This window comes from Nematolebias whitei, chromosome 22, assembly GCF_014905685.2.
Source record: "Nematolebias whitei isolate Nwh7 chromosome 22, NemWhi1, whole genome shotgun sequence".
Classification (NCBI taxonomy): Eukaryota; Metazoa; Chordata; class Actinopteri; order Cyprinodontiformes; family Rivulidae; genus Nematolebias; species Nematolebias whitei.
The window spans coordinates 18,409,845-18,437,100 of NC_056519.1; the positions used below are offsets into that span (position 1 = coordinate 18,409,845).

The 27,256-nt window shown below is 39.5% G+C and overlaps 1 protein-coding gene across 3 annotated transcripts in view; it reads left to right on the plus strand.

Annotated features, from left to right (window-relative positions):
* btbd11a (BTB (POZ) domain containing 11a) overlaps nt 1-27,256 on the plus strand; it is a 246,949-nt gene that overhangs the window by 126,706 nt on the left and 92,987 nt on the right. The window lies entirely within an intron of this gene.

Here is a 27,256-nt window from a genome sequence, read left to right on the forward strand (position 1 = left end):
TCTATTTATCGTTCTATCTAGATTAATCTTAAAGGTTTATGCCAAATAAACTGGGTCAAGGCATAAACTGGGGGCTCGTCCGTGATTTTTAAAACTTCTAGTGAAGCCTGAACTTTAAGTATTATTTCAAGCAGCCCATAATTTTTTATAAGTTATTTCCATAAACTACAGATGGGATTCCATCGCTTTTTTTAGAATTGTCCAATTTATTTAATTTATAAATCCCACCTTTATTTTACTGCCAGTTTAGAATGTGTTTAATCCCTAAAGTGTGAGAAAAACAAACTGTTTCTGTGTTTTTGAGTTAACTGCAGCCAGTTTTTGTAAGCTGCATGAGATTTTTTTGGAGGACCCGGGTGAAAAGTTGACGAGTGTCACACAAAGTACCCGGGAGTTGGCCGCTCTGGCGATATCTGCCATGTAGAGATGCTATACTAAGCTAAGCTAATCACCTCTCAGCCTTGAACTCATAATAACTGTTAAACATGTTAAGAAGTTATCAGGAAAAATGTAGGCATACTATTGTATTAACTTTACAGCTAGCGGAACATCATTAGAAGCAAAAATGCCACAGTGATGATCGCTGGTGTGGCTGTACCTGTTGAGAAATAAATATTAATAGAGCTCATTACTTTCAAATTTAGTGATTGAATGCAGTCATTTTCAAATTTTGAAAATCTGGGCCGAGCTGGAAAATTAATGGGAGTGTACTGATGGTCTTTTACACATGCTCACACTCCGATGTCTAATGCGTATTGGACAAGACATAATATTATATCACCTTAACCTAACTCTCATATATATGCTAATTACACCTGGTGGTCCAGCAGGCGCTACTGTCATCCTGTTGTAGCTGAAAAGAGTTGTGAAATATGTGGCTGCAACATGGCGTCTGCTTCCAAAATCATGTTTAGAACAAAAGAAATTCACCCCGTGAAGGTGTCGGAGAACATTATCACAGCATGATTTTCCCTTTAAAACAAGAGCGAGCCTCCAGCGCTGAGGGATTTATTACAGTGGACCAAGTAATCTTTGCAGATTGTGATTAACAATGTTGCGGATTGAAGCCCTCCTCTGCAGCCGTCACATCTGATTTAATAAATGCAGCAAACATTGTTTGCCGGGGTTGTTATTTACAGCAGCACTGTCCACTGCAGATTTTAATTAGCTGCTGAGAGGTTAATGCCTAACTCCTTAGATTTTTATGTTTTTTTCTTGTTGCTTTTCTTGCCTTCCTTCCTCATATAAGGAATAACTGAGCCAATTACTGATAATTTACTCTAACAATTACATCGGAGTTCATCACAAAATGGTTTAAGCCAATTTGTCTGTTTGTGAACAAACATCTGCTAACGCGTGCATCTAATACAGAGCAGTGTTTCATTTGGAGTTAACTTTCAGAATGCCTGATGAATACAAAACCAACATTTACTCTTTGTTTAGCCTTTCTTTTAGTTCTTATTCTTGCTCAGCAGTTGCTAATTGGTCCGTTTGCAAGCCTCCTTCACGGCCGATCATCAAAGTGCAGGTAGTGTGGCTTTCTTGGTGAAATAGTGGTGAGAGTGACTTAAAATGTGTAACGCATTAAACTCTGTAGAGCTGAAACTCAAGTCTGGTAAGGGAGGTGGACTCAACGCCATTAGTCTTCCTTTTATGTTGCAGTCCAGTAAGCTGGGTCATGAAAATTGGGGGCTCGTCCGGGATAGTTTAAACTTCTAGTGGAGCCTGAACTTAACTGCTTTGGGGTTAAAAATGTCTACCCTGATTTGAACGTACTTCATCTCATGCTGCCTTTATTTAAATATAAAAAAACTCATTAAGACTGCATCATTTTTTAAGGTTTCTTCAAGACTACTTAGTTCATCGGTGTAAGAAATAATCAAACAAGCAAACCCTTTTCTGTGTTTAATTTGGACATCTCTTTCTGAGGGTTGTTGTCTTTGTTATTTCATAAAAATAAGAAAAAACAGATGCTAAGGAGTGACTCCAGTGTTCAAATATAGTCCCTGTTCTTCAAACTTTTAAAATGTTTCAGTTTTCAGTGTCCATGCATGACAAAATGTACAGTTTAAAAAAAATCACATACATCAGTTAAATTTTTCTACAATTTTAACTCAGAAATAGTCAACTAATTTTAAAAAACTTCCCACTTTGTATTTTATTCATCAAACTAAGCTTTACAGCTTTTCATCACTGCAAGAACTACTTTTAAAATGCTTTTTATTAGATATTCATTTTTGTTTTGATCTAAAAAGAGACCCAGAGCTGTGGAAAAACTCAGCTTGCGTCGCTGAAGTGCCTGATTTTATGACATTGTTGAAGTCAGTTCTGCTTTTTTTTTTTTTTTTTTACAGCTGATATGATCTCCGTTTTAGTAAAACCAATCCTTCACTCCTTCAGTGAAATAATATCCTGCAACACAAGCTTGGGCCAAACCAAACCTGCATCTATCAGCACGAAAATGTTATTTTATGACCATACTTTAACATGTCATATCCAAACAAAATGTAATTTCAGCCCAAAATTATTACCAGAACTTGATTAAAGCTTAAAGGTGTTTGCTTCCAAAGACATGTTGTAAAAGTCAAACAATAAAACTTTTCATCATGATTCATATTTAAAGGTCTCTTAAGGGCATTTGTTTTTTTTTTTTTCTTTTTAGCAAATTTTAAAATGTCTGATTATTCTTATTAAGTAGCAAATTAGAACTTTATAACAAACTATGGAAACAAATGTCTAAAAGTTTTTATTTTCTTTACTTAACAGCCTGATTCTGCTTTTTTGGGTATCTATTATTTCTAATTTAAACTGTTCAAAAGCAGATTCATTGACTCAGAGTATTCTGAACGATTGAAACTTGCTTCACTCTATCAACTACTGATATAAAAAGCCTACTCCTTAAAAGATAATTAATGTCTGAGCTTTGAAGATAAATCTTATCACACAAAACAATTACTTTGGGGTGGGGGATTTTTTTTCCCTTTATTTTTTCACTTATAAATTGTAAATACCGTAGTTTTCAAACTATAAAGGTGCACGGGAAACAAAACAGTCAGATAAGTCAAAATTTATTCAGCTCATTCACAATAACCACAAATTGGTTCAAGGTCAGTAAACACAACCAGAATTAATACATAAGGCACATCAGATTATAAGGCTTACTGTCGATTTTTGAGAAAATTAAAAGGATTTTAAGTCTGCCTTATAGTCTGAAAATATGGTAAAATATGGATAATCAATATGACTTTGCTCAAAATATGTTGTTTTTAACATTGTGTTTTTTGAAAGTGTTAAATTGTTTACAAATTTTTATTTTTCCCCCGCAAAATAAGTTGATCGGTGTGGAAAAACTCAAAGTACAACAACTGGAAAAAATATTTACTTTTTTAAACTTAATAAGATTTCTATCACCTGCTACCTTTCTTGCTCAGAGAATAATTGCTAATGACTCTCAGCTACTACCATACCAACATTTATATCAATATCTGTAAAACTGATTCAGTTAAAGACATTTATGTTAAGGATGGGGCTGATCCGATCCGGTATCAATATGGGCCTCCGATACCAGCATAATTTACGTATTGGATTTTTCTGATCCAACCTGTAGAGATTTCTGATCTGTGATGCATGTCTGTGTCTGCTGAAACGTCCCCACGTGTGATGCCCTGCAAGTTGGCTTTAAACTATGGAATGAAGTCCTTTGGATTAAGGACAAAACGTTTCAGCAACAAAAGAAACCGTCCAGATGATCAGAGTCCCTTAAAATTGATTTAGTGGTTTTGAGATATTTTGGAAGCAGAAACATGTATCATTATCCTCCTCGTCAGTTTGGTGTCAGGTGATATTATGCCTCATATTAGTTTGTTTGAAGCAAAACATGCATTTTAAAGTAGTGATAAAACCTAGTAATTCAGCATGTCTTTGTTAGATTTTTAGTGTAACTTAAACAAATTGTAAAAAAAAAAACTCATTTTAAAGTGAGTCATGTTTAACTTTGTATATAAAACACTCAAGGAGGACTTAAGTTCCTTGAGTCACAGCAGCTCCAGGAAACGTTTTCATAAATCATCCCGACATCAACAAAAATCAAACACAATCATCCACTTACTGTAAGCTTCAAGTTGTTTTCCTGAATTGAAGAAAACAATCTGAGACGGTCCTCCTGTTGGTGTGGGAAGTGAAGCGGTCCTCACCCATGATGCTTCACTGTGCTTCCACGGAGCCAGGTATCCAGGCAACAGCCGTACCAACCGACGGAGGTGGATCTGCTGAGGATGCAGGCGGACGGTGACTTTTCGAGATCCTCTCGTTACGTCACAGAGCGCCTGGGACAAAATGCTTAAAGATTTTAGTTATTTCATTCTCAATCCACTTGTAGTAAAGTGTTTGTCTTGGCTGTCCTTAGTTCCCCCACACTCCCACAGAGTTGGGCTTCCAGCCACACGACGCAAACTGGGTCAATTTTCAAATAAATCCAACTTTCGCGTCACTTTCAGCTGCTCGTTTAAACTCTTGAAATGTTTTCTTCAGCTTGGGAGCATCTTTTTGAATATCCAGCTGTTCTTTCTTCTTCTAAAGGCAGAGATAATCTGATTTTCTGAATAAATAATTGTTGTTTCCACTGAGATTGTTGATGATAAAGTAATTGTAGCGTAGGTGGCGTTTACTCACCTCGACTGTGGCGCACAGCGTGAGGCAGCGATGACACAATCCATCTGCCTTTTTTTTTTAATCTGTTTGGTAATTTTTCTAAAACCCACAGAGGGGGAGGAGGGTTCATGATACTAATGCTGTTGCTAGGAATTTATTAGGATGACCCCCTTTCTCTGGAGGGATTTCAAAGCTGTAAATTTGCTTCCTGGATTGTAAATACGAGCTTACAGTTTGATCAAAAACAGATTTTTATCATCCGTGACTGAAAGGTGAAACCAGGTGATAATGCTTTTGCTTGTGTCTGTGTATGTTAATGTTTTTTACTAAGAGATACTTGATGATACTGAGCTATATATTAATGTGGTAGCAGCTGAGAGTAATCCACAGCACACGCTCTGAGGGTTGTAGCGTGATCATTCAGGTCAGTGTTCACCTGCAAGAAAATCACTTTTTTCACTTCATCAAAAAACTTTAGAGAATTACTTCGTATTTTAGTACATGAACATTATTTTTGTGATGCATCAATCAATCATGGTGATTTGTTTAAATGTGAATATGTAAGTCATATGTGTCAAACTCAAGGCCCGGGGGCCAAATGTGGCCCTCGTTGACATCTTATCTAGCCCCCAAGATGATATTTTAAATGTAAAATACTTTTATCACTTGGATTTTTTTCAGTGATCTTTGATCATGATGTCAAAAGTGCAACAGAGAACGTCAAATAAGACCAATTTTGTTGAGGAACCTGCAACCAAGTAAAGATGTTGAGTATCTAACTTGAGTTAATGTAGATTCTGAAACTGGCCCTTCGTTTGAAAAAGGTTTTAATTTTGGTCCCCGTTTTTGAGTTTGACACCCCTGAGTAAATAAATCCCACAAAACTTCAAATTTGTTCTATCTTAGGCTACAAAAAAAAAAAAAATGAAAAAAGGTTTGTAGGCTCAATCATCCAGGTGGATAACGGCTACATTCACACTGTAGATCTTAATGCTAAATTCCTATTTTCTTGCTCAGATCTTAATTTTTCCGAGTGTTCGTTCACATTTTAATTTAAATGCCACCGTCATCAGTCTCCAGTGTGAACAGCTATAGCTCAGACATGACTCCACACGATGCATTCCGTGTTTCCAGACGACAATACAGATGCTATATGTACTTTGTATTAGCGTATGTGCAGCAATTCTGAAGTTGTTGTGTATTTGGAGCTGACTAAATTATTAGCTGCTGTGCTTGCATTGTTCGGTGTTTACTTTTGATCTTGCCTCTCTCCGCCTGCTCCATCACAGAATAGCACTTTTGGAATGGGAGCAACTGAAAGTAGAGGCGAGAAACATACTCAAGTTTCGATGCCAGAGTGCATAGCGTTGACCCAGTCCAACACGTTGGTATACAAGAGGAGGGAAGTCTGAGATTATCATCACTGTATGTTGCCATGCAATGGCGAAATTATTTATCTGCATTTAACCCATCGCACCTACCCAGGTGGAGCAGTGGGCAGCTATGTAAGTGCCCAGGGAGCAATTAGGGATTAGGTGTCTTGTTCAGAGACACCACAACATGTGGGAATGGCTGGCAGTCGAACCGCAACTTTCTGGTCCCAAGTCGGCTGCCCTACCTCTAACCCATCTCAACCCCCACTAGTAACCATTATAACAGTTCATAATAACCATTAATTTCATAGGTTGGTGTAAATTCTCAGTTGTCTAGGACATGATATGAAACTGATTCAGCCCCACATGTGAAAAAGACTTTGAAACAGTCCCTCATCTTTCTCTCCCCTCTCGTCCCCATCTCCCCCGGGGGAGAGGGCAGGCGCCGGAGGCCATCTTAGCACCAGCAAACTGTTTTTTTCCCCCACTGTGGATTATGCTCTTTGTGGCTCCTCAGATTGAAGAAGTCCTTTGGATGAAGGACGAAACGTCTCAGCAAAAAAATAAAAAAATAAACCGTCCAGATGATCTGACTGAACATTGATGGACTTTGAAAACGTCTGATTGATCACAGTCAGACAGTCACAAAAGTGTGATATAGGTCACATAAGGGCATAAAATCTAACTGGGCCTCTTGTGTATGCAGTGTGAACGTAGCCTTAGTTTAAAACTCTGGTGTGCATGGAGCTAGGCCTTATTCTTTTTATGTTGACCTGTGGGTTTGCATTAGGAACTGCATCAAGCATGGTTGGAGTGTCAAATTTCTTATTTTGAATCCACTGCCACTTTCTTTCTCCTTGTGTCTCTGTCTTGTTTGTGTATCTGCAGATTTGTGCTCAGAGTTCCTGGAACAATGTCCATGTTTAATTCATGCATGGCTTTGTCTCCAAACTCAGGCTCTCTCTTCCTCTTCCCCTCATCTTCCTCTCTGCAGCTGAAGAAGGCAGGAAATGTTCCTGCTCGGGTCAGTTTGATCTCAGATCGAAGTCAGTTCGTGATGATTTACAGTCGTTCTAGCTGTCAGCTGCAGATGTCAGTCAGGAGAGTTCTTCTCTGTGTGGAAGATTGATGGTTAGTGACGTGTCTCAGTGCTGCTTCAAGAAGAGTTGTTCCAACAAACAAAGTTTGCCTCTAAGTGCAGAGGAGTGATAGTAGCGAGGAGTAGTTTGACTTTCTTTTACTCCAAGGGACTCGATACTAAATGCTGAGTCCAGGTTTCTCTGCCGCTCACTGCCAAAAATAGATCCAAAGCACATTTTCTGCTTCTGAAGCAAAGCAGATTGTAATTAAGGCTGATAGGATGAGTGTTAATTTGTGAAAGATTTTTTGTTTAGATTCCGCATTTCCATAAAAAAAAAAATCCCGATAATGTTTTTTTTTTACTTATTAAATCAGATTTTACAGTTGTTGTGTTGTTTTTTTGTGTGTGCGCGCAAAAAAGAAGTCTTGATTAGACATTTTCTTTAGTGTTAAATATCTGGTGGGGCCGGGTAGTTGTTTGTCATCCTATTTATTCTTTTGTAAAGTAAAAAGATTTTAGCCACAGTGTTCTGCTCCTTGTAGCCTAACTGTTCCTCCAGCCTCTCTCTCATTCATACACATGTACTCTGTCTTACTACGGTTGACTTTCATTCCTCTTCTTTCAAATGCATACCTCCACCTCTCCAAGTTCTCTTCCACCTGTTCCCTGTTCTCACCACAGATCACAATGTCATCTGCAAACATCATAGTCCATGGGGATTCCTGCCTGACCTCATCTGTTAGTCGGTCCATCACCAGAGCAAACAAGAAGGGGCTCAGATCTGATCCCTGATGCACTCCCACCTCCACCTTGAAGCTATCTGTCACTCCTACAGCACATCTCACCACTGTCCTGCTGTCCTCATACATGTCCTGTACCAGTCTAACATACTTCTCTGTCACTCCAGATTTCCTCATGCAATACCACACCTCCTCTCTTGGCACTCTGTCATATGCTTTTTCTAAATCCACAAAGACACAATGGAGTTCTTTCTGACCCTCTCTGTACTTTTCCATCAGCATCATCAAAGCAAAGATGTCAAAGATGTCATTCAGCACTTTGAGATTTTTGTTAATGAAAAGTGCGTTACAAATTCGTCGTCGTCATCTGTGGTGTTCTTTCTTGGCATGAACCCATACTGCTGCTCACAAATAGTCACCTCTCATCTAAGTCTAATTTCCACAACTCTCTCCCACATCTTCATTGTGTGACTCATCAATTTAACTCCCCTGTAGTTGCTACAACACTGTATATCACCCTCGTTCTTAAAAATGGGCACCAGCACACTTCTTCTCCATTCCTCAGGCATTTCCTCATCCTTAATTATACCATTGAATATTTGGGTCAAAAACCTCACTGCCATCTTTCCAAGACATTTCCAAACCTCCACTGGTATGCCATTAGGTCCTACTGCTTTCCCCTTCTTCATTTCGTTCCACTACCTGTACTGCATGAGATGCGAATGACACATAAAGAAACTCTTTGATTCTTTTCAGAGCTTGCTGGACTTCACCCTCACTAATCTTTCCCTCTTCCTGGGCCATAGTTTCTATGATCTTTAACCTTCTTTCTCTTTCATTCTTTTTATTCATTAGCTCCTCAAAGTACTCCTTCCATCTTCCTGTCACACTCTCCTTGCCTGTTAGAACATTACTATTCCAATCTTTAACTCACCTAGCCTGTTGCACATCCTTTCCAGCCTGATCCCTCTGTCTCACCAATTGGTACAAGTCCTTCTCGCCCTATTCTGGCCACGCTCTCCCCTGCCACAACCTTACAGTCCCTAATGTCCCTCAGGTTTCCTCTTCTACACAGAATGTACATACTTATGTATACTCCTTTATCTACCTGTGTACTCCTTCCTCCACTCTTATACAGTAGGTCATCAGATGACCTGACTGAAAATTGTTGGATTGTATACATGGATTATTGAGCATGGACTATTTTGGTTTTGAACCAGTTTACGACTGTCGACAAGAAGGGACTGTCCCTACAAGAGGAGGGGGCATGCCAAAGACACCATCTTAGCACCAACATAACTGGTTTGTTCCACTTTGGAGTAAGCTGTTTGGGGGAAGAATCAGTTTTGTTGTGTGTTTCCTTGACTGATGAAGCCTTCCGGATGGAAGGTGAAACGTTTCAGAAAAAAAAAGAAACTGTCCAGATGACCTGACTGAAAATTGTTGGATTGTATACCTGGATTATTGAGCATGGAATTTTTTAGTAGGTCACTATGTTCCTCCCTCTTTTGGAAATATGTATTGATTACAGCCGTTTTTATTCTCTTGGCAAAATCCACCACCTGGTTTCTTTCATTGAGACAAAACCTACCCATCATTTTTTCATCTGCTCTGTTTCCTTCATCAACATGTCCATTCAGGTCTGCTCTGATTGTTACTCTCTCCTCCCTGGGAATTATCTCTATCACTTTATCCATATCCTTCCAAAAATTATCTTTCTCCTCTACGTCACATCAAACCTGTGGAGCATAATCACAGACAACATTTAACATCAGGCCTACTTCTTCCTTCAAGGAGAAGTAGAAGGTCTGAAAATAAGTAGTGCTTCTACCTTTTCTTCCCTTCTTGCTTTCAGTGAAGGTGGACACTTTTTCCTCCTGCTCCTTCCCCTGCTTCTGCTATTGTTTTTTTGTGGTGAGGGTTTTTTTTTTTTTTTTTTTGCAACTTCATACTGTGTCCTGTTAGGGACACAGTGTGAGATATGACTTTTTTGTACCTCATCTTTCTTTGTGCTTCCTTTTCCTTATTTAACAAAAAAGGCAGCGCCTCTCATGAGGCTGCAGCCTCAGGCACCCCATCTTCCCATATATGTTGTTTAGTTGTTTGTGTTTCTTTGGACGGGCTGTACTGAAATTAAATTTTGTTTTGCTTCTGTGCAATGACAATAAAGGCTGATTCTGATTCTGAAACACATCACCCTATCTGACACTCTTTTCACCTCTAATACCTTTTTTTCCAACTCCTCCTTCAAGGCCACCTCTACTCCCTACTCCATTTTTCTTTCTATCCACACCATGGTAAACCAGTTTAAACCCTGCTCCAATGCTGTGAGCCTTGCTGCCCTTCCTCTTGGTTTCTTGGACACAAACATTTACCTTCTTTCTCTGTATCATGTCAGCCAGCTCTCTACCTTTGCCAATCATTGTCCCAACATTTAGAGTTGCCACCCTCTTCTCCCTCTGTCTCCTGAAACGTTTTCTTCCTCGTGGTCTTCGACTAACAGGAGCACAATTTCTGCCAGCACCCTGTTTGTCAACAGCACCGAAAGTGGTCGTTGTTAACCCAGGCCTCGACCGATCTAGTATGGTGCCGCTTAGATAAACTTGCATATTAGTTTTGGCAAAAGTGTTTTACGTCGGATGTCCTTCCTGACACAACCCTCACCATTTACCCAGGTTTGAGACCAGCACAAGAGATACACTGGCTTGTGCTCCTTCAAAATATGTTGTTTTGTGTTTCTTTTGACTCGATCTTGACTCCTCAGCTTGTGGATCTCATTTTATATCTGAACTACAGCTATAATGGCCTTTAGACACTACATCTGAAGCTGAGAGATCAGTTCTTGTTGACATTGTTGAGAGATTAAAATCACAATTTTGTTGTCATAGTAGCTTCATTTGTCCCTTCTTTACACAAGGCCTGGGCCAAACCTTTTTCTTTATGCACAAAGTATGGCGTGATTGATTAGTCAGGACCATTGAGGAGGACTGTTTTCCAAAAAGTCCAGCACTCTCTTTAGATTTGAAGATGCCAAGAAGTGGATGCAGGCATGGACAGAGTGGAGACCACGTAAAGACTCTACAATGGCTGTACATTCATGTCACGCACTGCCATAACAACCATTTTCTGCTGACTGTCGGCTTTGGATGTCGTAGATAACCACCTTTACTCCCCATTGCAGGTTGTGTCAAACCCACTCAAACCAGTGATCTGAAAACTCCCTCCTCAGTTGCAGAAATCAGGCAGCCTCTGTCCTCCCAACTTTTTAAAGGCCCCTCTTCAAGCCCTCGAAGACGTCACGCGAAACACAAAACAAGTGTCTGCCACAGAAGCTGAGCAGTGGTGGTGTAATTACGCTTCAGCAGGGAAGGAGTTAGTCAGGTCTGTCCTGCAGGCGAATTAGCTGAGACGAAGGGAGGAGGAATCCTGTATCAAATGTCAGATTAGCATAATGGGCCGAGAGGTAAATGATTCGGTTTTTAAAAGAGCTTTGAAATCTGAATTCAGAGCTGCTCTGCGTTTCTCCTCTGACAGCTGCCCTTGCGTGACTTTGCAGCCTGCGGTCTGTTTGAAAGGAGATAAACTCTTGATGGGTGGCAGGAGAAGGAGAGATGAGGAGCTTAGCATCGGGGTCTGACAGAGCCTTCAAGACAACGTTGGTTTCTTCATGAACATGATGAGAAGAGGAGTTGGATCCAGCATCACTGTCTGTCTGCTTCCACCTGTGATAGATCTGCTTGACTTTATATCTTGTGTATTGCTAGGAAGACTTTATATGGGACTTTCGGAAATCAAGCCAAAGACGATATTACTGTAGTTCAAAGGAAGGAAGGTTCTGCTTGAACTTGTTTCAGTGGTAAAATGTGAACTGTTTAGATCAAAGTTGGAGCTTTTTCTAAGGAATTTTCTATAAGAAAGTCAGATGTTAGTCACTCAGCCAACAAGTGGCTCAGTTTAACTTTCTATTTACGGACATGCTTTAAGAATTACAAAAAACTGACTGTTTTTATTGTAGCATTTTGTGCCTTTATTTAAAAATGGTATCGCACTTGGCTGAGGCTGCTGGACAGTAGTTGGTGACACAAAACTGTGGCAAAATCTACAAATTTAACGTCACAGTTCAAAAGTTTGGGTTTAAAACCAAGAGAAGTGATAAAACAATCTATAGTTATTGATTTTGTTTTGACGTTTGTTCCAGGAGTTCCGGAGTAAGACAGAGGTGGCTGATATGGCAAGCCAAGTGTCTCATTAATAATCACTTTTACCTATTAAGGAGACACTTGGCTTGCCATATTACTCTAGGGCCTTCTAGTGGCTAAAAATGGTAGTGTTTAATATTTTCCATGTCTGAATCAATGAAATCGTCAGATCTCAGCTGAAAATTGGGTTATAAATATGGGGGGGAAAACATACATTAGTCGCTTCAGTATATAAATCGTAGGACTTGTAAATTTATGCAAAAACCTGTGACTTATACAGTGAAAAATACAGTAAATACATTTTCGGAGTAAACCCAATTCAAGATGGCCGGCAGCTGACTGACCTGATGAATAAAAAAAGCGATATTTGGTGTGCGATTTACTGAGCATCATCCACAGCTCATATTTTGGAGGCTACACATGAGCTTAAAACCTTAGCATCAACTTCTGGTTGTCACAATCGGTGTCTTTTAGCTTGTTTGGGAACCGTTTTTCTGTTTTCTGTATGTTAGCTCATTTAGTAGAGCTGTTGCCCCTCATCAAGATGGTTGCCAGATCGAATCCTGGCCCAGGACTTTCAAGATGGAGTTTGCATGTTCTCTCCGTGCATATGTGGGTTTTCTTTCTTCGGGTACTCTGGTTTCCTCCCACAGACCAAAAACATGCATGTTAGACTGATTGGTAACTCCAAATTGTCTCTAGGTGAGAGTGAGAGAGTGAATGGTTGTTTGTCTCATTTGTCGCTATGTGTCCCTGTGATGGGCTGGAGACCTGTCCAGGGTGTCCCCCGCCTCTCACACAGTGACTGCTCGTCTTGACCCCTGTGACCGAAAATGAAGATGCAGGTAAAGAGGATGGATAGATGGACAAATGGACAGATTAGATGGGTGGATGTTTTTTGGCTTCATCATTTTATCTTGTTGTGTTCAATAATTTTCTAGTCAGTCTGCTGCACTCATCTCCACCTGTCCCATGTTGCACCAATCACAGCTGCAGCCACTCCACTCATCACCTTCAGTCCTTTTAATCCTTCAGTTCTTACTTCTTCACGAGCTCAGGATTATTGGCCTTTGTGCTACGTCCTGTCATCTTTATGCCTCCTTGTGTCGTGTAAGTGTTTTGTTGTCTCAACAGCTTTTTGTTTGGTTGTAAAATAGAGGTTAGTTTAATTTGGAAACTCTTCGAGTCAGTCTGCATTCCTGGGTCCAAACCTTTACAAACTGTGACACTGGAAGCAACAATTTTTGGCATTAGCAAAATATCTCATGGCCCACTGACAGATTTTGATCAAACTCTTTGAAAGCAATCCCTAGTTGTACTGCTACAACACAGTAGGTTTTAACCTGAAGCCTGCCACAGTTAGCCGAATGAACCAAACTCAAAGATGGCGCTAACTTTGTCAGATTTACAGCTACTGAGTTAAACTTTGTTATGGTCATAGCTGCGAGTCATTACTAAGACAAACTGTGAGTACTTTGAAACAGTACTTATCAAAGCTGATTTTTATCACATCATAGCACTAGGTTTTACCCAGAGTCTGCTCACAGCTTTGTCCCATTTCTCCTGTCAGGCTGACAGCAGGCGGTGACGGCTGGTGCTGACTTATAGAAAGGGCCTGGGGCCGCTCCAGAACCTGGGTCAGAACTGCAGCAGATGTCACATCAGGACACCATCTCTGCCTGTCGCATACTGTCACTGTGCAGAGGCTTGTGAGAGACAGATCAGAGCGTCAGCTGGCTCTTTGAATCCTAAAGTGTGACCTTTGACCCCCTGTTGTCACCTTTTAAGGCAGGTGTCAGCCTCTGATCCAACCGCAGCTGTCTCGTGCGGTGACGCTGCAGGTAGAACACAGAACGATGATCACAAATGTCACCGGGACCAGAGGCCCGCAGCTCCTCCCTGCGACTGCAGCTTGATTTTCTGTCGGCTCGGATTAGCTCACCTCGTTATCTCCGAATGAAACAATTAAAGCGCAGAAAGAAGCAGGTGCGTCGGATTTCAACCGTGAAATTTTCGAATTGATAAAGAGAAAACAATCAAGATAGGAGTGCAGTTACTTCCACACTGATCACATTTCAAGTGTTTTAAATTTACACGCAGTGATTCAGTCGTGTAATAAGATTTATTTCCAGAGGCCTTTCTTAAAGTTTATGATCATTTAATTTTTGTTTCATGATATTTGCTCTATTTGTGAGTTCTACATCTTATTTTAAGATAAAAAGCATTTATAAATAAATAAAAATAATTCCTTTAAGGATTGCACCACATTGCATACTAAAGTTTTAAGCAAAAATTTTGCACACAAATGTTTTCAACCACAATTTATGTTTCTCTATAAATTTATTATATTACAAGGTGCACAAAATATAACTTGCATACAGTAATTATGAGTCAAAAGCAAGGACAACTATAAAAATTGCATTTCCTGTGAAAATGCAGTGTGAATGCTTATTGCTTAAGAACTTGCTGAAAAACTGCTGAAATTAGCTAAAAACATGCTGAAATGTAGCTGAAATGGAAGAACAAGCCTAAGTTAGCAGAAGAAAGCAGAAAATCCACATATTTGCTCAATTTGGTTTAAGCTGAAACTAGCACAAAAAAAGCTGAAAAGTAGCTTAAAAAGTAGAATAGAGCTTAAACTACCAGAAGGAAGTGGAGAGAGCACAGTTTTGCCTAATTACGCTGAATTTTTTTTAAATGAGTGTAAAATAATGTAGGATTAGCTGAAAAAGCTGAAACTAACAGAAATAAGCAGAAAGGAGGATAACCAGCTGAAATTAACAGAAATAAGTTATTTAGGCTGAAAGTAGCAGATATTACCACAGAAAACTTGAATGTATCTGAAAACAGCTGAAATTATCTAAAACAAGCTGAAAATGTAGAATAAGCAGAAATTAGCAGAAGAAAGCAGAAAGAACGTTTGCCCAATTAGGCTGAAAGAAGCCAAAATTAGCACAAAACATCTGAAAAGTAGCTAAAAAAACAGCAAGAAGGTGAAATTACTAGAAGGGAGTGGAGAGAGCACATTTTTGCTGAATTGGGCAAAAAAATATTAAATGTGTACAAAATATGGAACTAGCTGAAAACCCTAAAATTTGCATAAAACAGCTGAATAGCAGCTGAAATAGCAGTAAAAGCTGAAATTTGAAGTAATAACCTGAAAGAAGCAGAAAGAAGTTAGAAGCACCACCAAAAATGTCGTAGTTGGCAGAAAGACCCTGAAAGGAGCACAAAACAGCTGAAAAAAATAGCTGAAATTAGCTGAAAGTAGCTGAAAAACATTTAAAATTTGCACAAGGAAGCCGAAAGAAGCTGAACCAGAACAAAATGTGAAAGGAGCAGTAAAAGGTTGTAAACACATCTAAAGATTTGAAGGGTGTAAAATGAGCTTAATTCATTTTCTATGAGGAAAAAAAAATGGCAGAAAAGGCTAAATTTTTCTAAAAGCTAAAGTTGCACCAGTACCAAAAGTCATAGCAGGGTTGTCGTGAAAGAGCTGAACGCTTTGACATATCATTTGCTGAAATAGCACAAAAAACTGAAGGACGAGAATTGCAGCAAAAAATAACGTACAAAAGAAAAACGGATCACAGTAGAGTGAATGCTTCATAAACATTCACACATTAAAAGCCTAGTGTTGCTTAAACAAATGCACATCAGCAACCACCTTTAATGCCTGAGTTTATGCCAAAGTTTTAATCACAGATTGTGCTATCAGTCAGCATTCAGAATATGTTGTGAATCACCCTCAGCTGCTGCCACACACTGATTGATTGACTGATTTATAGCCGTTTTTTGTGTTTGCTAAGGTTGATTGATTGAATTCAGTTGACTCCAAAAGTTGATCAGTTGTAGATTACATCAACATTTTATTTCTGAGAGGTTTATTGAAATCCAGCCAGTGGTTCATGAGATGTTTTGTTAACAGACAGACAAATGCACCCACGCACAGATACATGCAAAAACATTATCGCCCACTATATGCCTTTTCCAATTTTTTTTTTTAAATTGGACAGTTCAAAGTAATAAAGATCAGCAGTAGCAAATATGTTAAGAAACCTGTAATAGTTGCTAATTTATCTTTTTTTTTCTTCCAACTTATCTGTGATATGCCATTCCAGGGACTTTCAGATGATCTTTTTCTGGACTTCGGCTGCTTTTTCACCCGTTTTCAATCCAGTTTTTGTGCCACCTGTCACACTGACCATTCAGAGCAGCCGCATCAACAACAACAAAACATCTGCAGCATCTGTTGGCTCAGGCTCAGATCAATTAAATTAGGAGAACGGAGCACAGCGACTGTCTTAATCTGTTAGCTGAGCTCCCCCGTGAGAGCAGAAGACTCTCTGTTTGTAGCACACCTGAGTCCCAGAGGACACCCCGGCCACAGACTGTTTCACTGGACCGGGGCGGCACTGTGGTGGTTTTAATGATGCGTTACTGGAGACGTGAATAAAACCCACAGGCACGGGCGTTCCTCCTTTGGAAGGAAAAATATATCCAGTTTGAGAAAAGAATTTTGGCACAAGTTTACTCAGAAAACAGGTTTTTTTTTTCTTACTCTTTCATTGTGACATGATTTGGAGGAGTATCTTCTGGTAAACATTAATGTTTCATGGTGGTGTTTGCTGCTTCCTCTGGTTTCTGTTTCAGTCTGATACAGTAACACCAGAAGTGAAGGTCACAAATCAAAGTCAAAGTCAAAACAAGGTCTTTGCTTGTCCAGACCATTGCTATAAATGACTTTATTGCTGTAGTGTGTCGATGGGTGTATAATGTGACATATGCTGTACTCCTGTTAATAATTCTCATTAAGTCACCTTCACCCCATCTACTTGTAAGGATTGTGGCTATACCCAGACACAAGGATGGACGAGAACAGATACTAAGATTCAAATATGATTACAGTGTTTATTTACAAGGGAGGAAAATCATAAATGGAACCGGTAGAGGTAGGAGTCACTTGTGGGGAGAGCTGACCCAATGGTTCCAGGTAGGAGACAGGCAAGTGGTGAGAAGGCATGGAGGCAGCTGATGAGGCACAGGAGAGCTTAAGGTCCACAGAGGAGAATCCAGAGGACAGGAGGACATCAGTTCAATTTATTTCACTTTATTTATATAGCATCAAGTCACAGCAGAAGTCATCTCAGGGCATTGAACAGAAACATTCATATATACAAATTATAATTTAACATTATTTATCTGAGGAGCAGACTGCTTTGAATTTAACTCCATCGCATAATTCTCATCTTTAGCATGAAGGCAACAGTGGAAAGGAAAAACTGAAAAAAGGAAAGGAAAAACTCTTCTTTTTTTGTGCTGAGACATTTCGCCTTCCATCCAGAAGGCTTCATCAGTCTGACATAAGTTACTCAAACTGATGAAGCCTTCTGGATGGAAGGCAAAACGTCTCAGCACAAAAAAAGAAATCGTCCAGATGACCTGACTGAAAATTGTTGGATTTTATACCTGGATTATTGAGCATGGACTGTGGTGTATGAATAAGATTTATTATTTACATTTACAAATTGGACTCTATCAGATAGATATGATTTAAACCATTTTAGAGCCGTTCCTGTAATCCCAATATCACATTCAAGTCTCTGTAGTAGAATATTGTGATCAACTGTATCAAATGCAGCACTGAGGTCTACAAGGACCAGTAAAGTTCATTGTCTGAGACCATGAGAATATCATTAGTAACGTTCACCAGTGCACTTTCAGTGCTGTGGTGAGTTCTAAACCCTGAATGAAATTCTTCAAAAAGATTACTTCTTTGCAGATGATCTGACCAGCAACTATTTTCTCTAGAATTTTTTAGATGAAAGTTAGATTAGATATAGGTCTATAAATCTATAATTGGCTAGGATTCCTGAGTCAAGGTTATGTTTATTAAGTAAAGGTTTATTTACAACAACCTTTAAGCTCTGTGGTACGTAACCATTTATTAGAGATAAATTAAACAGATCCAAGACGTGGTTATTAATTAAGGGAAGTCCGTCTTTAAATATCCTGGTTGGGATGAGATCTAGCAGACACGTGGATGGTTTGGATGAAGCTATTATTTTTGACAATTCAGTAAGCTCAACAGGACAAAAACAGTCCAAACATAAATCAGATTTTAGTGACATTTTTAAAGCCGTCTCATCTGACACAGAACCAGAGGCAATACTAGGAATATTGGTTTTATTTATTTATTTTTTTCCAGGGATTATACTCTAAAAGCACAGAGAAATAGACAATTTGTTGCTATGTATATAGCTCAACTCACAAGTAAATGGCTAGAACAGAACTACCATTGGCAGGCAATGCTCCAGCACCCACTGAATGCTCTCTGCAGCCTTTTATGCTCCTCTTGCTCATTAAGGTGATGATCCTCAGGTGCTGCTGATTGGTGTTCAGATGTGGCTGCAGAGAGTTGGCAGGGCAGAACACATTATTGACATTTCAGGCTGACATTGCACCAGCATCTTTAACCTTATTAGTTTGGTTTAAATGCAGCAATTGTTTCAAGTATCGTCTGCTGCTGAAAGATAAAAATATGGGCGATAATGACTTTGTGTATATTCTTTTTGTCTGTTTGCTGACAAAATACCTCAAAACATACAAACAGCTACCAGTCGATTTGGCAGATATTGAGCTAAAATTAGGAGTGGTAGTAGCTGAGAGTAAATGAATATCGCTCTACATTTATGCACTGTTATCACATTCTTTCCATGATAACTTGGCAATGTTGTCACACCATCAAAGACCAGTGATGTACGAATCTCAGAGGATGTTCCTGTCGTACTGATTCAAAGGTGCCCTTTGCTGCGATGAGACTCTGCTGTTGTGAACAACAAATCCTCATCATGGAAATGTCAAACTTCTGCTTTTATTCTGTCAATAATGTCAAGCTGCTGACACTTAGATCATAGAGGGAATGGTTCTTGGAAGGGAATTAAAGTGCAATTAATGTTCAGTTTGTGGGGAAGTGTGAAGTGTCATGGTTGCTCATTTTTAGCAGCCCGTCCTTATTTTCTGCTCTCACCACTGATGGGGTTAAGCCGACCTGCAGGCCACTGAAATTCACCCAGTCACAATGTCCTGACGTCCCCGGGTCGGTCCAGATGGCCACCATATGTCCACGAACACCAGAACGCACGGAGGCGACGAGCGCACGCTTTTCATCGTGAGAGCCACAGTTTGTTCAGCTCTCTTTGATGGAGCATCTGCAGCAACAACAGCTGATGTTATGAGCAAATAAGATGTAAATATTCACAACAGAGCAACAAACAGTCCAGAAATAAAGAGGAAATTAGTCTCATCTTAAACGCTTCGCTGGCAAAAACCATAGGAAAATATTCCATTGGAGTTTTCTTCCCTTTAACAGGATCTGTGACTAAACAAATTGAGACGATTATGGTTTGATTCTTAATGCTAAAATTATATTTAAGGGTTTAAATCAGGGGAATGCTTAGTTTTTTATCTAAAGAATAATATGTATTTATACATATATTTAGTAACAGAATGTACACAACACAACAATTAAACGTAAAGTTTTTACACATAAAAAGTGTATAAAATAAACACTATATCAGGGGTGTCAAACTAATTTCCACCGAGGACTACAACAGCAAAATGGTTGCCCTCATAGGGCTATTTAACTAAGTTCCCATTATGGGAAATGTAGTTTGTTGTCAGTGCACCCTTTTGACTTATTTATTATACAACAATCAGACCGTTTAAGCTCTCGTGAACCACATAAAATGATGTGGCGGGCCACATCTGGCCCGCGGGCCTTGAGTTTGACACCTGTGCTCTATAAAGTTTTCAGCTGACTTTTTTTAATTGTCATTTTATATGTTATTTACACAAAACAGCTTCTTTAATTCATGCTCGCCTTTGCTTTACTCATTACTTTTTATGTATTATTTAAATGCAGATGCTTTTTTTGCTAGAGGAGTGATGTCGTAGAGGTTAGAGAAGGTGAGCCTGTGATCAGAAGGTTGCCGGTTCAATTCCCAGGCTGACAACATCAAAATGTGGGTGGGAAAGGTGAAGCACCCACACCTGCATCCACCCCCATTTGCACCACGCTGGGCCCTTGAGCAAGGCCATTAACCACCACCATCTGCTCCCCCAGGTGCCCTAGATGCAGCTCTCTGCTCCACACAGAGGGCTGTGGTAGCTCGGTGGGCTGTGGTTGTGTCAGGAAGGGCATCCGGCGTAAAACCAGAATGTCAAGTCTTCATGCAAGTTTGTTTGCTCTTGCGACCTCTGAAGAAGAGAAAAGCCAAAAGTTAAAACATAAAAAATAATTCCAGATGCTTTCAGAGTTTAGTTCCAAGTCTGTTCATCCCTCAGTTTTTGGCTTTTTTTATTGAGAAGAAGAAAAAAAAAGGAAGGTTTCACCTTTGCTTTTTGGCCAATGATCTATTTTCTGATTTCTTAGATAGTCAACAAAAATCCCTTTTCAGAGCAGACCTTCAGAAAATATTTATTGTGTGATAGATCTGTGAGTGCTTTGAGTTCTGTTTGTGTTCTCTCAGCTACTATCACACCAAATTCTAGCTCAGTTTCTGCAAAACTAACTGAATTTTAGTCATTTTTGTGTTGCTTTTGTAGAGGTGTAAACCATGCGTTTTAGTCTCAAATGAACTCAAAGTTTAGTAGAAAAGAGCCCCCCAGAGATTTGCGCTCTGTCAGGACTTGTTGCGGTCAGACATATCTAAGGCTACTTGTGTCATTTTTCTGCCTGCAGGGTTATTTTTAATAAGAAGTGTAATTCAAGTGACACCATAGCCTTCTTTCTCCTGACACTGAGTGCTTCATGTGAACAAAGAAGTGTAAAACAGAAAAAACAGGACAGAAAGGAAGCAAACAAAAAGAAACACCAAAGAGTCAAACTAGACTCGAACAAACATCTGTCCTAAAACTTGTTTTGCTTCCACATTTTTTTATTTTTTTATGCATTTCTCTGAAAAATTAACAGCTTCGACTGACAGTAGGAAAGTTAGGATCTCCTGAGGTCAAATGTTCTAAACTGGTGGTTTTATTCTTTTGGATTTAAATAGAACGGCACGGTGGCACAGTTGGTAGTGCTGCTGCCTCTCATCGAGAAGGTCGCTGGATTGAATCCTAGTTGGGGACCTTTCTGGGTGGAGTTTGCATGTTCCCTCCCTGCATGCGTGAGTTTTCTCCGGGTACTCCGGTTTCCTCCCACAGCCCAAAAACATGCATGTTAGTCTGATTGGGAACTCTAAATTGTCCCTAGGTGTGGTAAATGGTAGACGGTTGTTTGTCTCTATATGTCCTTGTGATGAACTGGAGATCTGTCTAGGGTGTCCCCAGCTTCTTGCACCATGACTGCTGGATATGAGCACCAGTGACATCCAGAGACCCAAAAAGGATGAAGCGAGTAAAACTAATGGATGGATTGATTTAAATAGAACAGATCATAACCACTTGTGTTCGCATATGAAGTGAAAATAATACACAATGTTCAGTTTGAGAGTTTCACTGAATGAATAAGCTCACACAGGGACTGAGTCAGATTGTAAAAAGCTTTTTGCGGAGCAAACCAGACGATGTGCATTCAACGGAAGGTCAACACAAGAGCCGATGTGTATTTTAAACTGCAACTCTCTGTTCTGGTACAGCTTGCCTATTTAGAGGAGAACCAGCCGGTAATTATAGAAATCACAAACACAAGGCGTCTAAATTTAAATGACTATCATCGTTTGTGACAGTTTATTAAAAAACATTTATTATTTTCACTGCAATTTAGAAGAAAAGCCAAAAGACCTACACTGAGAACAGACAGTTAATAGGACAATCACTTGACTCAAGTTTCTATGTGGTTTTCAGCAGATTAAGATTGTTGCTTTGTTTGCACTGAGTGCAGACCCTCATTTCAGAAAACTGCTTTCCAACTGCACAATTTAATATAATTTAGGGTATCCATTTTTTTAATGTTTGATTTCATAATTTGCAACAAATGCCTTTAACTTTGGAAGTAAAACTTGTCCTCACAGAGGGACATCACTGGGGTTCAACAAGGACTGCCATTCCTCTTGATGTGGCCATTGACCATGGTAGCTGCAAAGGGGGATCATAATGAGGGACAAAGGAAACCCATTGGGCCGAGACAGAAACCAAAGCACAATAACTTGACGGAAATATTTAGACACCTCCTGATTTGATTCAATAGGATTCAGATGGTTGTGATGTGATCAGAAGATGTGTTCGTAATATCTCGAAACAAATAACTTTGGCTCATTTCTCAGATGAAAACCCTGATTTATATAATTTGATGCCTATTCAAAAGTGCACAAAACATAAAAAAATACTCTAAATCACAGGCTTCTGAGCAACTATTAGCATTGATGCTAACCTAGTATTGAAAACGCCATAGAAAAGCTAATGCAATTAGCATGTTCGCATGTTATGATAACTTCAGCTATTATTTACATGAATGTATTACTGAGGTTCACTGATGAAAATATGAAGATGTGAAAGTACAGCTTCACCTCAACATGATTCTACTACAGAAAACTCCAGGAAGTGATTAGGACAAAAAGGACTGGCAGCAACTAATGTGCTGACTCTAGAAGTCTGATAAACATGAACAAAGATTTATGACATTCAAAAATCAATTTAGAATTATCCATATAAATTACAATGCATATACAATGAAATTTAACTCCACCCCCTAAATGACAGTCATGGAAAAATAAAAGTTTATTTTTTATTTTTTACTGAATCAGACCCAGTGTGGCTTCCTGCATTTAGTAGAAATGTTAAGAAAAAAAGAAAACTGGACACTAAAATTTACAATAGTCATTTGCAATAAATTGTGTGTGTCACACAGCCAGAAGATTTTGCCTAAAAATATTAGAACTATAAAATAATCACCACCTGGAGGGTAAGAAAACATTAACTCTATAATTTCAATCAAAACTCCTAAAAAATGGCCAAAGATCCAACCTGGAGACAAAGTGAACACAAGTTTTATTTCAAGTGCAACACAGCAGCACACCCGGCTGTTTGAGGTAACTTATTCCAAATTATCCACAACAATTTACTGCAATCACCCCCCTCTACAGGCACTGCAACTATTTAAACCCACATGCAGGTTAGTGAGTTCATTAAACTGCCCTCTCCCATAAAACCTAATCCTTCCACTACAGTGATGAGTCTTATATCAAGCACAGCAGTGTTGCATTCGTCTGCTTGAAAAAGTTAATTTTTTACATTTGTTTATCTAGATTTTTCCTCTACTTTCTCCATGCGATGTCAAAAATACTACTGAGCATTTTTAAGCATCGTATTGAGGTTAAAACCTTCGTACCCTGACAACACTACTTAAAAACTAACAAAGTCCATGCTCAATAATCCAGGTATACAATTCAACAATATTCAGTCGGGTCATCTGGACAGTTTCTTTCTTTTTTTTTTTTTTCTGAAACATTTCACCTTCCATCCGGAAGGCTTCATCAGTCAAGGAAATACACAACACCAAACTGATTTTTTTCCCCAACAGTTTACTTCAAAGTGGAACAAACCAGTTATGTTGGTTTCCTTGGCTGATGAAACCTTCTGGATGGAAGGTAAAACGTTTCAGCACAAAAAAAAAAGAAACTGTCTAGATGACCTGATTGAATTTTGTTGGATTGTATACCTGGATTATTGAGCATGGACTTTGCTGGTTTTGAACTAGTTTGACATGACTGTCGGTGAGGAAGAGGGCCGGCACCAGAGGAGGGGGCGTGCAAAAGAGACCATCTTGGCACCAACATAACTGGTTTGTTCTACTTTGGAGTAAGCTATTAGGGGAAGAATCAGTTTTGTGCTGTGTGTTCCCTTGACTGATGAAGTTTTCTGGATGGAAGGTGAGACATTTTAGCACAAAAAAAAAAGAAACTGTCCAAATGACCTGACTGAAAACTGTTGGGCACTACTTAAAAAGTAATTTGAGCATGAATCAGGATACTTAAAAAGTAAATATTTATTTCTGATTCAAGTGCAAATATTGAGCAATGCTCTAAAAGTTTTTGTCGTCCCTTTTCTTCAAACCAGGAGGAGAAGATGGCGTCTCAGCAGGGCAATGACTGTGAAGCTAAAAGATGAAACACGACTTCTTGGCCTTTCGTCTCCTTCCTCTGCTCTTCCCTTCTCCAATCTCCTCACATCAATCTCTCTTGCAGTTTTTTTTTTCTGTTGTAGCCTTCATCTTCATTGTCCTCCATCTCCATTGTTCTTTTACACTCCTTTGATCTCCTCCGTCGCTCTACCGCTCTTTCATTGTGAGATAAGAGCTCCGCGGCGCTGCGAGGACATGCGAGCTCTTCGGAGGCCGGCCTCCGGGCTCCAGCCAGTCACAGTTGCGTAACCTCAGCCACCTCCTAACCCTCGCCGACTGGTCGCCGTGGCCCGCGGCGTCGTGACCTGGAAGCATGCGGCGCGGCCACGTCGTCAGGCTTAACGTCAAACCCAAGTCATGCTGCCTCCAAACACAGAGCTGCCAGGCCCAATCTGCCATGAGTTCTCGACCTGCTGCTCAGTTATTATCCGAACTCAAATTGGAATTTCGTGGCTAGCCTTTTAACATCAGCATCGCTTTTATTTAAAATGTACAATTTAAGTCCGATGTTGGGATATTTTCACCTCACAAGGCCACAAAATGTTTATCTTCCATACATATTTTGGTTTTAACATTAGTTGATTAATCTAAATTATATCAATTGAAAACTTTTCAAGTTCAATTTTGCTATTTGCCAGCTAAAACCTACAATTATAACATTATAATTTGATGTGGTTTTACAAAAATGAAAAAATAAAAATCAGTGGAACCATGTGGCTCAGAGGGAAATTACCTAAACTTAAGTGTTGCCAATTTTAAAACCAATGTCACCTTTTCATTGAGGTGAATTTAATAAAAATTGTCTCCTCATCATCAAGTAGAGGGAGGATGACTAATGATTTATCTGATTTGTGAGACTTTGTAATTTATTGGGTCAGAAAGAGGTTGCGGGAGGAGGTCTTCCACAAAGTACTACATTTTTGTCCTCACCGACCAATTTGCTTGTTGTGTCCAAGTAAACTCACAGTGAGGTTAACCTTCCACCAGTAATGAAGTGATCTCGTCAGCAGACTGAAGTGAACTCCACAATGCATTTCCTTTGGATTAAAGTACCCATTTTACACAAATGTTATGTAAAAATGAACAAGAAAATTGTAAAATTGAAAGTAAAGCATAATTAATTTCATGTAGCTGAAAAAGTACTATAAGGAGCATAACATTTGCATTAAAGGGGCTGTTAGAGGACCCAACGCCAGAGGGAGGGCCGGCTGGGCCGGGCCCGCCCATTCAGGTATCCACCCATCAAGACAGATTACAACACCGTGTAAATAAGTAGAACCTATATGAAATGTATTGACTCAAGACAACCAGCAGGGTGCTGTAGGTGATTAAACTGGACTTTTAGAGGCAGCAAAGAAGAGCTTTTTTAATTTGCATGTCAGGTTTGGGTTTTCTGGGTCCTCCAGGGGACATGTACCCCTCACTTTTAAAAAATATTTATTTGGAAACCCCCCCCCCACCCCACCCCCACCCACACACACACACACACACACACACACACACACATTTACCATGAAATATTAATTCCTGCAGAGCTGTTTCTACTTCTTCATGAACAAATCCATTCCACTTGATTAATAGGAGAATAACCACTAAAAGTCAATTCCAGGTTTTCCTGGTTACCTACAACTACTCACCACACCGCATGCAGTGTTTTCCCTTGGTTATCTGCCTTGGCATTGTGTTTACGGGGGGAGGAGGGGGAGACATCTTTGTGTTACGCACTAGTTTAGTGTTACTTTAGTGCCGACAGTTGCTGACTGGGGTGTGGGGTTTATGATGCATGAGAGAAGCGGAGTGCTACATCTGTAGCATCTTAGCTAGTGCATCTGTGTTGCCTGCCGCTAGCTTAGCGCTACACTAGTGCCGGCAGTTTTTGACCTGGGTAGGGGAGTAAAGATGCATGAGAGAAGCGGAGCATGCTCTATTCACACAAGGAGAGCTGTTGGTCAGGCTACTTCTTGTGCCATGCTCTCTAAAATAGTTATTGAATCAAGCATTTGCTTATGTAGCCTAGGTAAATGTGGATGTTTGACAACCCATGAAAATACATGCAGGAAATGGCATCTACTTTACATACCAGTGTGTCCCACATTACAAATGCTTCTGACACCAATGGTAAGGATGGATCTTAAAGTTTTTTTCCTTCAGACAAATTTACCATAAACTGTTAGACTGATTGGTAACTCTAAATTGTCCCTAGGTGTGAGTGAGAGTGAATGGTTGTTTGTCTCTATGTGTCCCTGTGATGGACTGGAGACCTGTCCAGGGTGTCCCCCACCTCTCGCACAGTAATACCTGGACATGGGCACCGGCAACCCCCGTGACCCAAAATGGAAGAAGCGGGGAAAAGATAATGGATGTATGTATGTATTTGTATGTATGTGTGTGTATATATATATATATATATATATATATATATATATATATATATATATATATATATATATATATATATATATATATATCAGGGGTATTTGCAGGCAATGGCACAATATATGCTTTTTTATTTTTCTAGATTTATTAGAATTCATAATCTAATGTCACTCCTACCCATGTGGTGTTTAGCTGATGATGGAGTCATCTACATCTGTTCAAGGTAGAATGGCATTTTGGAAAACTAATGTGACCAATAAAGCTCATGTATTCAGTTGTTGTTGCTGATTTTACTTCTCTCACTGAAGCAGAGTGAGAACAGAGCAGAATCGGTGTTGTGCAACAGCGACATGCTAATTTCTAGCCGTTACCCTTCCCACAGGGCACCGGATCCAAATGTCAACATACCCACTGCCAAATTAGAAGCGTGTTCTATTTACAATCACATGGAGACATGGGAGGAGGAATGTATCTGTTCATTTCTCTACATGTTAAGAGATACTGAGTTTAAAAAAGACCTGAGGAAGGAGAAATAGTTTAATACCACTTTATTCAAATAAGGTGAAAATGTTTGATCACTTACAACCCTGAATCTGGCTATTGAATGAATTATTGTGCTGTTTTTAGCTACTTAGGATCAAGTGATATTTTGAACACAAAATGAATTAGGTCAGTAACTGAATAAAACCCATAACTACTGTGATCTTATAAGA